Source organism: Rhincodon typus, chromosome 5 (assembly GCF_021869965.1).
Source record: "Rhincodon typus isolate 14 chromosome 5, sRhiTyp1.1, whole genome shotgun sequence".
NCBI classification, from domain to species: Eukaryota; Metazoa; Chordata; class Chondrichthyes; order Orectolobiformes; family Rhincodontidae; genus Rhincodon; species Rhincodon typus.
This window is the reverse complement of record NC_063336.1, coordinates 58745247-58758277: the sequence shown is the minus strand read 5'-3', so window position 1 is coordinate 58758277 and position 13031 is coordinate 58745247.

The following is a 13031-nucleotide window of genomic DNA, read 5'->3' as shown; positions in this document are numbered from 1 at the left end:
TTTTCTGTTCTCTCCTGTTCACCTCCACTTTAATTTTATATTCATGCTTCTCGGTCATAGAATCAGAGGATGATACAACAGCTGAGGAGATCATTTGGCCCAATGTCCCTATACCAGCTGTTTGGAAGCGTTGTCCCAATAATTCCTGCATTCACTCTATAGTCCTGTAATTTTTTCTGTTTCAAGTATTTGTGCAATTACAGTTTGAATGCAATTAAATTTTTTCCACCACCTTTTCAGGCAGTATATTGCAGGTCATGATGATTAGTTTTAAGTGGCCACTGATACTTCTGCAAATAAACTTAAATCTGAACCTTAAATGTTGACCCTTCTGCCATTGGAAATACCTTCACCTAATTTCTCAAGTTAACACAGCATTGGTTGAAATGTGGGCAGAAGAAGATAAATCCTTGCAAAATGAGAGTAACTACAGAAACATTATTCGAAATTAGTCAGAAAACATTGAATCTCAGGCAGTGATGGAATGAATAATGAATAATGGAGGACTGTATACTCGTGGGACACCTCTTTAAATCAATCTTTCATGGTGCAGCCTCCATTTAGCATACATTCCGAATGGAATATGTGGAACATGAGCTAATCTAGATGGAAATTGAGGACTTAATAATCACATTGCACAGCAGTTGTGCTGTTTCCAGTAGAATTCTATGTCCACAATGATGCATGCAAGGCATCGATTACACAGTAGAGCTCGGCTTCTGTGATCTACTTTCTATAAATGAGGGATCACCGTACCTTATCAGTTCCAGTATCTGGAATTGCAAGAAGTAACGTTGAACTGAGTGGACTTACTTTGATGTTGTACAATAGTATGAAGTGGGTCCTGGCAATAGAAATAGAAACTAGGGCAGTATTTGTTGTTACAATGGAATGTGGGTTTCATTGGTAGTGTCAGCATTTGTTGTCCATCCCTTATTGCAGTTGAGAAAAATGGATTGCTAGAGCATTTCTGAAAGCATTTAAAAGTCACCCTTTTTGTGTGGGATTGACGGCACAGGTCAGACTACAGCTGGAACAGTCTTGTGCCCATTATCCTAGGAACTATCAACTGGTATTGGAGGTTGTCCAGAGAGGTTGACTGGGCTGATACCAGGTATTCAAGGATTGTCTTATGAGGAAAGATTGAGTAGCTTGGGCTTGTGCTCATTGGAATCGAGAAGAATGAGGGGTGACGTTACTGAGGCATGTGTGATTCTTCAGGGACCTGAATAGATGTGGAAAGGTTGCTTCCTCTTCTGGGAGAGTCTGGGAGTAGAGGGTATAATCTCAGATCAAGGGGTCACTGATTTAAGACAGATGAGGAGAAATTTGCTTCTCTGAGTGTTGTTTATCTGTGGAATTCTTTCCCACAGAAGGCTGTCGTGGCTGAGTCATTAAGTATATTCAAGGCTGAGATAGATTTTAATTATGAAGGGAAACAAAGGTTATAACAAAAAGGCAGGAAAGTAGAGTTGAGGATTATGAGATCAGCCATGATCTCATTGAATAGCAGAGCATACTCAGTGGGCTAAACGGTCTATTTCTGCTCCAATGTCTAATTGTCTTATACAGCCATATTTTGGCCAAATTAGGCAAATAGAGAAGATTTCTTTCTTGAAAGGACACCAGGGAAAAAAATGGATTTTATAACAATTAATGATACTTGCCTGGTCACTATGGTTGATTTCAATTCCAGATATATTAATGGAATTTAAATTTCACCAGCTGCTGTGACAGGATTTGAACCAATGTCTTTAGAGCATTCACTTAAAGAACTAGCTTGAACTGATGACTCAGCTTATGAGTGTTCCATGATGCCACCATTGCCCCCAGACATAAAAAAGGGCTGCTGATCAGATAAGAGCCATGTTACAAAGAGCCATCTAACAAAGTGCAGTTTTGAAAATAGGTGTACAGACTAGAAGTAAGAATTATTTATTAACTATTTAAATCAAAGCATGTTTTAAAAAAGAGTATGTTAACAGTAACCAAACCAATCATAAACTTAGCAGATAAAATACCAAATGTTAGGAAAATATGAGGCAGCTTTCTATTTTTTAACTATGCTGATGTGTTTGTTCATTGCTTAACCAAATGTGATTTAGGTCTTGATTGCTAACTTTTGTACCACCAGCATACTAACCTATGTTGTTAGTCTATATGGGTTACAAACTAGCTCTGACTCCAATTTTTGTAGTTTTAATAACTACTCTGTAGTAGTAATATTAATTTATCACAGTGTTGCCATGCACTAAGTTGTTATGGCAATTCTATTTTAGGAAAGAAAAGTTTAATTCTGGAATCTGTGAGTACATTTCTCAGAATGCTTAGCCCTTTGCCCATTCTGTTATGAGGCATCACATGAACTTCTTGAAGTAATTGAGAATGCTAAAAAGCCACAAACTGTGTTTCTGGTCTGCTGAAAACTCCAATGATTCTGGGGCAGTACAGCCTTTATACTTGATTATTTATCCCTAGTCTGATTCCATTGGAATTTTCTGGGGTTAGATATTACTTGCAATATTGTCACCAGCTCCCTGGCGTATTTCTGTTCCAATTGACTTGCCCATCTTAAGCAAACAGTAAAAACGAACATCATCAAATTCTTCAGTGTCATAGAACGTTGTAACCCTGAAAACTTGCAGACTTTAATATCTTATGCTTCCAGCATAAAATTAGGGAACATCTGTCAGAAGAGTCCAAGCCAAGCATATGTTGCCTTGCATAGATACATAGAAAACAGTGCAGTACAATGTAGGAACAGGGCCTTTGGCCCACCATGTCTGTACCGACCATGATGCCATTTTAAATTAAACCATGATGCCATTCTAAATTAATCCATGTACCCTTATTTGCTCTTACTTAACAGGGAATGAGATGGAAAGAGCTAGGGTGGTCTGGGGCTTCCAATCTTTGGAGGTCCCACATCTGCACTCTCACTGTCAATGTACCCAAGTAAATGTTGGACCTGGTGAGACTGTTGATTAGTCGCTGTTGGCCCACAGGAGGCTTGTGTCATCACCATAGCTTGGAGCCATTCCAACTTCTCCTACGCTGCTGGGTACATTTATGAGTGTCCTGGGTACACCTCTATTAATGCAGACTCTCACTTGTCACATATTAATTGGCGAATGTCTGACTGATTTTTGGAAATTTGATGGGGTTAGCAGCATACATCTGCAGTCTCTATATTTGCCGCGAAAGATTGGAAACACTTGCATTCTCCAAAATCTCTCACATTTCTATGCTTTGTGTGTGGATACAAGGGAATACCACTTCCTACAAATTCCCTTTCAAGCCACACACAATGCTGACTTTGAACTGTATTGCCTTTTTATTAATGTCACTGAATCAAAATCCTGGAACTGTCTAGACAGTTGCTAATCTGTGTGGATTTTAAAGGTTTGCTTGTTTAAGCAAAATTAAATAACTTTTTTCTCACTACAGCAGATCTGCCAAGTTGGTCACTCCTTTTGGTTTGCTAATGTTAACTATTTAGAAAACACATGGAGGAAAGTTTAAGAATTATGTTTATGATCTGGAAGGGAGAACAATCCTATGTGGAGTTGAATAAATATTTCAGAACTAACAGGTGAAAATACATTAGGTATATGTTGCTCCACTTTTTTCTGGGATCTCACTTGATAAAGGTCCCAAAATTGCTTTGTCACAGATTGTACCCAAACATGAAATTAGATCAGTGGTGACCAATACTCCTTCCTCTCCAAACAACAAAATGCTTCCTTTTCAGGAACTTCAAGCCAGGTGGTCTGTTAAAGAATGACTGTTAATGCTGTAGGCCTAATAGACCTCCAGCAACATCGTGTTCTACTATTCTATCTTTAGGAATAAGCCCCTTTCAAAGGATCTCTATCAGGGCAATGTTGGGGATGTGGCAATGCCTTAAATCTAGTAAGGGTGAGTTCAAATTCTAATCATTCATGGGAAATGGGTATTGCTCATCCCTAGATTCCCTTGAGAAGGTAGTGGCAAGCTATCTTCTTGAACTCTACCACCATATTGGTGTAATAGGCCCATAAAGCTGTTAGGGAGGGAATGCCAGGAGTTTGACCCAGTGGCACTGAAGGAACAGTGTTGTATTTCAAAGACTGGATAGTGAGTAGCTTGGAGGGCAACTTGCAGATATGGTGTCCCCATGCACTTGCTGCCCTTATCTTCTAGATGGTATTGGTCATGGATTTGAATAATGCTGTCTAAGGAGCCTTGGTGAATTTCTGCAGTGAATTTTGCAGATGGGACACCACTACTACAGTGTGTTAATAGTGGAAGGCATAAATATTTGTGGATGTGGTACCAGTCAAGTGGGCTGCATTCTTTTGAATGGTGTCAAGTTTGTTTGAGTATTGAGTATTTGAGACACATGGGAGGTCTTCCACCACACTTCTGACTGTGCCTTGCAGGCGGTAGACAAGCTTTGGGAAGTTAGGAGGTGAGTTACTTGCTGCAGGAATCCTAACCTCTGACTTCTTGTACCCACAGGATTTTACATGACTCATTTGTTCAGTTTCTGGTCAATGGTATCCCTCAGGATATTGATAATGAGGGGTTCAAAGATGATACTGCCCCTTGAATGTCAAAGGGATGATGGTTGAATTCTCTCTCATTGGAGATGAATATTGCATGGTGCTTGTGTATTGTCCATTTTCCATTTGTCAGCCTAAATGTGGATATTGTCCATTTTGCTGCATTTGGACATGGACAAGTCTTTAGTGCTACTTCCTAACTGTCGTCAGGTCCCATAGCCTTTGTAGTATCCAGTGCCTCCAACTGTTTCTTGATATCACATGGAGTGAATCAAATTGGTTGATGCTTGGCATCATGCTGGGGACCCTGCGGGGGAGGCTGAGATGGATCATCCAATTGGAACTTCTGGCTGAAGATTGTTGCAAAAGCATCAGTCTTATCTTTTGCACTGATCTGTTGGCTCCCCCTGTTTCAAGATGGAACTTATCACAATCATTCCTTGTGTCCCAGGAAATACATGCCATGTGTAAAAGAAGACAGACAACCTATGCAATCGGTCTCTGCTCTTTTTTTCCTCTCCACAGCTCCAGAATCTGATGCACTTGGGCTGCTAGAGACGGGTAAACTAACACCAGTAAATAGCTTGCCTCTGAATCCCCGGTGCAAGATGTTGATTTGTAATCATTGTGTGTGTGAAATGAGGATGCTGGATAGCAGGACATTAAAAGCCTGCTATAATATTAAGATTGATGTACTGCAGCTAATTCTTCACCATTTTCTCTCCCATTGGCACTTAGCCCTCTTGTAATTCTATCAATGATTCATGTTTGACTTATACCCTCCCCCAACTTTACAATTTTTGCGTACAAAGGAAATTAAGGAATATGGGGATAGTGTAGGAAGATTGAGTTAAGGTAGAACATTCATTCTAACCTTGTTGAATGGCAGTGCAGACCCAAAGGTCTTAATTGCATAATACATCTCCCAGCTCTCACATTCTTATTTCTGGCAGCAACAGGTTTTTCACTAATCCAATGTCTTTGAGGGTGGAAGAATAGAAACAGTACAATAATAACAGACATTTCAGATGACATGAGATGCCCTATGCCCCTGCATGCACACCAAGGGGGAATCATACCAGTAAATTTAGGTACACTAACCAGTATTGTAGATTGGACAGTTTTATGGTAAAGAAATCTGTATATAGGTAGATTTGATATGATGTACTTTTGTATTAAAGAAATAAGATACCAACTGTATCTTAGAAAATACTGAACTGTTTGGGGGTAGAATAAACCAAGGAATCTAGAAATACAATTGAAGAAATCAATATAAGCGATGTGAATGAAATGCTACCAAATTTGAGAAATTGCATTTATTGGAAATGATTGAACAAGTTGCTTTCTTTTTCTCTTTTGAATTCTGACTTTAATGAACAGGATAGATGTGGAGAAAATATTCTGTCTATTTGAGAATTCAGAACTAGCTGCCACAGATACAAATTAGTTGCTAATAAATTCAGGAAAATAGTCTTTAGAAATCAGAACTTGTTATCGGGAATTGGTTCATTGGATCATTTTAAAAGGAAATGTGTATAAAGATATGCTGAAAAGTTGAGATGAGGCAGATAGATGGGAGGAGACTTGTGTGGAAAATAAACACCAGCACAGATCACTTGGGTCGAATGGCCTGTTTCAATGCTGTACGATCATTTCTCTAGGATGCTGTGACAAGTAACCTGACATCACAACTAATAGCAACCAAGAATTGACTAAGTGTGTTGTTAGATGCTTTCACAGAAGTAGTCCAAATACAGTACATCATGCAAAAGAAGGTGGCTAGGGTGATTTAGAGACAGCATATCCTGATTGGCCTCATCTGCTAGGATGCCACTTTCTAGGGTGAAAGGAGTGGAGAAACACTGATCTTTTGACAAATGGATGCAGAGTTGTGCTATCCACAGCACAGATGCTTGCAGCCACCAGGAGGCCTATGGACTATTATGATTCCAGCAGATGTTATTAGAGGACAAGTCAGATCTCAGGAAGGAACTAGCTTGATAGATCATAACTTGTTTGTTTTGGTTTTAATAAAGCGTTCCCTCACTGAACCATAAGCACTGCTGCAGATTTTTAATAGTATAAAATATCTACTAATAATACAAATTCAAAGATTTTAAACATAAAAGCAAAAATATCATCCCATTAATACCAAAACACAATTATATAAATTGAAAATTAAAGAGCTTTTATATGGTGCATATAAAAAGCTCCAGTAAAGTTCTCAAAATGCTTGTCCTTGGCACAGCACCCAAAATACTCACCAAAACCCAGATCCATAGTATTCGCACAAGTATCCATGGCATAGAATCATCATCACAGAATCCCTGCAGAGTGGAAGCAGGCTATTTGGCCAATCGAGTGCACACTGACCCATCTAAGAGCATCCCTCCCAAACCCAACCCCCTACCCTCTCCTGTAACTTTTCCCATGGTTAATCCACCTAACCTACACATTCCTCAACAATATGGTCAATTTAGCATAACCTGCACATCTTTGGACTGTGAGAGGAAACTGGAGCACCCAAGGGAATCCCACACAGACACAGAGAGAATTTATCTAACACCTTGGTAGGTTTGTCATTTGGGAATTCAATTGTTAAACTGGAAATGGAATAGCTTCTTCCTCAAACTATTATACATTTGAGCTTCATTGCAAAAGGCTTAAGCAACATCTTCCAGGTCTTTATCTGGTTTGGAATCAAAACTAAATCTTCATTCTAAAGACTGACCCCAATATCTTTCTCTCCTCCGGAGCACTGCTCTGTACAGCTTTGCTTTTCCAAGATCTTCTCAGGACTGAAAGAAATCTACCTAAAGTTAAAAGTGAAACTAAGTCTTTCAGTTATAGATGTTTTCCTTGCGCTTATACTAAGTTCCAGAACTCTGCTTTAAGGCCCCATTATTTACCATGCTGCATGGCAAGCAATCTAATATAAACAAAAGTCCATTAGTGCACAAACGCATTCCCACTACAGCCAGGCTTCAACAAGCTGCTTTTAAAAGAATTTGCCGTTATTACAGAAATACTTATAAGTTAAAAACTTCTGAGGAAGGGTCACCGGACCCAAAACGTTAACTTTGTTTTCGCCTTCCCAGATGCTGCCAGACCTGCTGAGCTTTTCCAGCAACTTTGTTTTAATACTTATAAGTTAACTGTTAACTTCAGACATGGAGAAAATCCCTCATCTGCTAGCTCAAAATCCAGACACAAAATGACCTCAAATATCATTTAGAAATAATACTTATAAAATTACATGGTGACTGGTGCATCTATGACAGTAACCAGCAGCTATGGTCTCAACTTTGCCCAGTCATTGCAATGCTGACCTCAGAATGTGATAGAAAGACAGACAGAGACAGCAACGCCTTATAATTGCCTTCACATTAACAATAGCCAAGCTTGCACTGGCTTGCTGTCCATGCCTGAACCATGGTTTCCTTGGTTGTAAGCCTCAAAATAGTGTCTGTTTGCACAACTACTGGTTTCACATACCACTAGAAGTCAAGAAGGAACAACTACATAATGTAAGATTTTAGTCAGGCAGAGGCAATAGTTTCTTTTTCCTGAAGCATATTAGTGAGCCAGCTATAATATTAAAACAAATCGTGCCTCGGTCATTTTGATTCTCCTGATTAATTAATCTCCAGTTTTAAAAAGTGGTGGGATTATGAACTCAATTTAGTTTGTACCAAAGCTATCATAAAATCTATCCCACTTGAAAGCTCTGCGTATCAGCTGACCATGAAAAATTTGTGTTCAAAGGATATTGCAGCCATTTGGGTCACAAAATCTGTTGAGTCTCAAAATCTATTTGAGTGCAAGCTGAACCCAGATCCGAAAACGGAGTCTTCTGGCACATGTATCACTACAGGCCTTATGTAATGTTTATTATGGGTGGGAGATGATGCACTGATGTGAGTTTCTGGTATGGGAAAGGGACATGCACTCAATTTCATTTCTTGGAACTGGAAATTTCTTTTACTGAAGTTGGTGATTGTTGAAATCCTAGTTCAGTTCTCAAGCATTCTTCCCTTTCTAGAGAAAAAAATGACTGTAACAACAATGAGGAACATTCAGTTGCAATCAATGTTATTGCAAATCTTACCATGGACTGATAACTTCTATCCATTTCCAACAAAGGACAGGTTTGAGCGGTAGGGCATTATTATTTCTAGGAGTTAGACTATTGTCATCATCGCTGATGTAGAAATCCACTTTGCTCTAGCACTCAATTCACTGCTGCCCATGTAACTGATCTAAAGAAGAAAAAAAAAAGCCAAGGAGCCACAAAGAAATTTTCTTTTTCAAAAAAAAAATCCTGTGTAAAGAATGAGATTGAGTTGATCTAATTTAGCTTAAAACATGAGCATTCATGTTGCAAGGAGTGATTGTTCCTGTTCCTATAAGTCAGGACATCACAAAGTTCATTAAAAGCTCCTATTCGTTTTTACTTCTGAACTGTTCTACTCATTTTAGGCATGTATAATTTTGCTGGTTTAACTTCTGATTAATTCATCTGCTAGTTTTCATCAGCATTCCTCAGAATGATTTTGATACTGTCATTCTATTTGTTTAATTGGGGATACACTTGATGATTTATTGTGATGTAATGGTTTCTTGATAACTTTGGGATGCATTTATTTATATCTAATTATTGCATATTACATTGATCTAACTATTACAAACATTAATGATATATTTAAAGGTTTGCCTCATTTTTTTCTCTTTTAGAACCAGATGTAACACCAAAGAAAAAAGTTGCTGCACCAGTAAAACTAGGTGGGTAAAAGTATACATTGCAATAAACATTGCACTTTATCTCTGAAGTGTGTATTATATTAGAAAGATCCTCTGCATGTCGTCACATGCAATCCATGCTTTAGGGAGTGGAAGCCCTAAGCTTGGGAAGACTACCGATGTTTTCTGTAACAGTGGCAATGCAATATGTGTGCCATCAATTACACTCTGGACTTTGGAAAACCACCAACCTTGTCAAAATGGATGCTGCAATTGCACTCATTCGAAATTTACCAGCTCTTCTGTAAAGTGTACTTCGTAAAGACGAATCTGGCCAACAATATGAAGATCACATATTTTAGAAATTTCTCCATGATATAAAGGTTTAATGCAATGATCATGTTCATTATCAGAGTGAGATCAGTTTAGTTGCAGGTCATAATGGAGAAGCTGGCAGAGTTAAACATATCTCCTCACTATATTCTAAATCTCCAAGGCATCTCCTACGTTCAAAAGCAGTTAGAAATAAGTGCAGGATTGTCTGGGCAGATCGTCACATATCACGAGGGAAAGATGTTCCATGCTGTAGAAATCATGATTAAAACTTTTCACACAGATGAGGCTCACATACTGCTTACTTCCAACTATTCCAGTTGATTTTGACAATAAGGGCGCACTGTAATTTTTAGTCTGTATTGCCCTGAGTACATTGTGAGTGTGTAGACCAGAACTATAAAACTGCAACACCAACTTCCTCTCATTATGAAATGTGTCAAATCAGAACTTGTTGGAAAGTTTGGGAAAAGGGCCAAAATACAAAGGAAATCCAAGAAATTGAAGGAAAAATGTTTCAGAAATGCTGATCACCATCTTTTGTTCTCAAAAAAATGTTTACTTGTTTCATTTGTAAACAGAAACTACATCCAAGACAGTGTGGAATTGTGAAGCTATCTCACTAAACAGATTATTCAAAACAGTTAAGAAAATCAATCTAATATGTTAAATTTATTTTCACTAGTTAGTTATGTTCTCTTCTATTTTCTTCACAAACTTGAGATTTGTGACAATTTGTGATCTGAGCTTTATTTACAAGTAGCTGGTGAACTGTGGGCATCAGATAGATGCCGTCCTGCTCATCGTTCATAGCGGAAGTACAGGAATCCAGCTATGTTGTAAACCAAACTGGATAACAATCGGAGTGGGGAGCAAGAGGATCTATTAAGTGTATAACAATCGTGCTGCATTACATACAAGTGGAGGATATTAATTAGGATTTCACTTGAGCACCACACAATGTCATTTGGTGGAGTTTGAGTCTAGATTTGACTTGAGTTACAATAGCTCTTTAAATGTCTGTCATCTTTAATTTAGCTTAAGTATTTTTTATTGATTTCAAAATGGCATAAAGAAACTGAAACTGTGGTGTGGGTAAGTTAGGAGTGTGTGTTTCAAGTGTTTCACTTTGTAAGTGTGAAATCAAGCAAAGATTGGATCCAGAATCTACCTTTCATCAACAAGCTTTCAGAAACAGAAGATGGCACCCTATGGGGAAAGGGGACTACTAGTGGGCCATTTATTTTCCGTGGAGGGACTTTCAGAGAGTATGTGCAGCTGAACACCTAGCTCCTTCCAGGACCCTTCAGGAAACTGAATGATTTTGAATGAGGATCCAATTTCCCCACCACCTCACAACCCCTACTCCCTGGAAGCCTGAAGCAATCTTGACTGGTTGGAATCCATAGCCACATGTTCTGTCACACGGGGGGAGCATACAGAAAAGCAAGCATTGCTATTCTCAGTGTTATTGCAAATGTTCAAGATTTTGAAAAGTGCACATAATTCCCCAACATAACTGCCTTTTAGTCCCAGGCTGACAGAAAGCATGGACCAGGTTTCTGTATTTAACAAGAATGATATTTATTACAAATTAATAGACTCTATCTACAGGTAAACAATAATGAATCATTGGCATATACTACTAGTTAAAACCCAAACCCCATTATAAACTCCTCTTATACACACATTCAGACAGATAGACAGACTATAAATAGAGGGAATGACTGGGAAAGTAGTTCAGTTGCCTCTGTTCACAGGATTTGGTGAAATGATGCATGTGCTAGTTAGAATGCAGTTTCTTGATCTTCCCTCTCCGGATGAGTTCACTTGTTTTCAGGAGGCACAGAGTGACTGGTTTACATTTATATTGGTCTTGACTTACTAATTAAAAATCACAGCTTATAATAGCTATTAAAGGAAAAAATAAACTGGTTTTCTTCAGACTTAAAGACTGAACTCCAGAGAAAAGAAACAACCCCTGAGCTTGAGGAGATCTGATATCTTCTCCCGATCTTGTTCACAGCCCAAGCTGATCAGCTACCGAGGAACCAATTACACAGTTGTTAGCAGAAATAAAGCCTTTTGTCATTGATAGCTGGTTACTTGTCCACAGACCAATCAGCTACTTATTGCTGACATAATTTCAATTTGTATGCACCCCTCAGTTTCAACTCATTTGTAAACCCTTCTACACTATTACTTAAGCCAATACCTATGTAAACAGTGTCTAGAATGAGTGTCAGGTTACTTTCTTTCCAAATGGTGCAATAATCCCTCAATGATCCTTGATTTTTAAAAGTGTTCTCTTCCCATTTCAGTCCACAATCAAAAATAGTTTTTTTTTAAAGGGTGTTTATGCACTGCATACAATCAATCTGTTGTTTTACTGCCAGATTTCTTATCTTTCTTTAACAGCTTGTTAATGTGTGTTTTAGATTTGTAATAAATCTCTTTTTCATTTTTGCTCACTACAGAGAGAATGGAAACTCAAGCAGCAAAATCAGCAGCAAGTAAATATATAACTTCAAGAGCATGAAACATAGCAGTAGATTTGTTCAAAAATTCTTTTAGCTTTGTGCCAGCCACGGATTCTGTGTAAGGTTATTAGTGTTTTGTGATCAGTTTTATTTTTATCTATTATCATTATTTTCAGTTCCACAGTCCTGTCACATACCATTTGTTAGTTAGAAAGGTGTTATGTTATTCATGTTCTTTGGTATTCTTGCTCATGACTGCCAGGTACACGTGAAAATCAGATACATTCACCATCCATTTTTGTGTCTCCTGGTGCAAACATATGTCTTACTGTATTTCTGAATTTGGCTTTCATTGTGAGGCTGAGTTCCAGTACTCTCTACCAATTCATAAAGCCATTTATTTTAACAGTGGCAAAATAAACAGCCTTATTCTAAATCTTGCATTGAGACCTTTAGCACGAGGCATTTTACATTTATCTAGAGGTCAGTGGCTTAAAATAGTTTCACCTATCATTAAGTACTTTGTGCTTGATAAATAATTACAAATATAACCAAGGATTTAATAACTGTTCAATGTGTGCCCACTTACCACCATTTTTACTATTACTGTAGCTTCAGATTGCCACAAACTTTAAACTGTGGTCTAACTTAAATTAAAAAAAAATTCATTTGCAGACATTTGCTATGAAGCATAGCGTTGTATCTTGTAATTATATTATGCAAAGGAGGATCATTTTTAAACTTAAATTATAGTTCTAATTCTGTTGCTAGGATACTTGTCATTGGATGTATCATTTGTTTCATAGAAAAATTGAATCTGTGACATCAAAGGAAGAACAATGCAAGAAGTTTCATGAATCTGACAGCAACTGCAAAATTGCTTTCAAATTATTGCTTGCCATTAACTGATATAATACCCTCAGCAAAAATAACT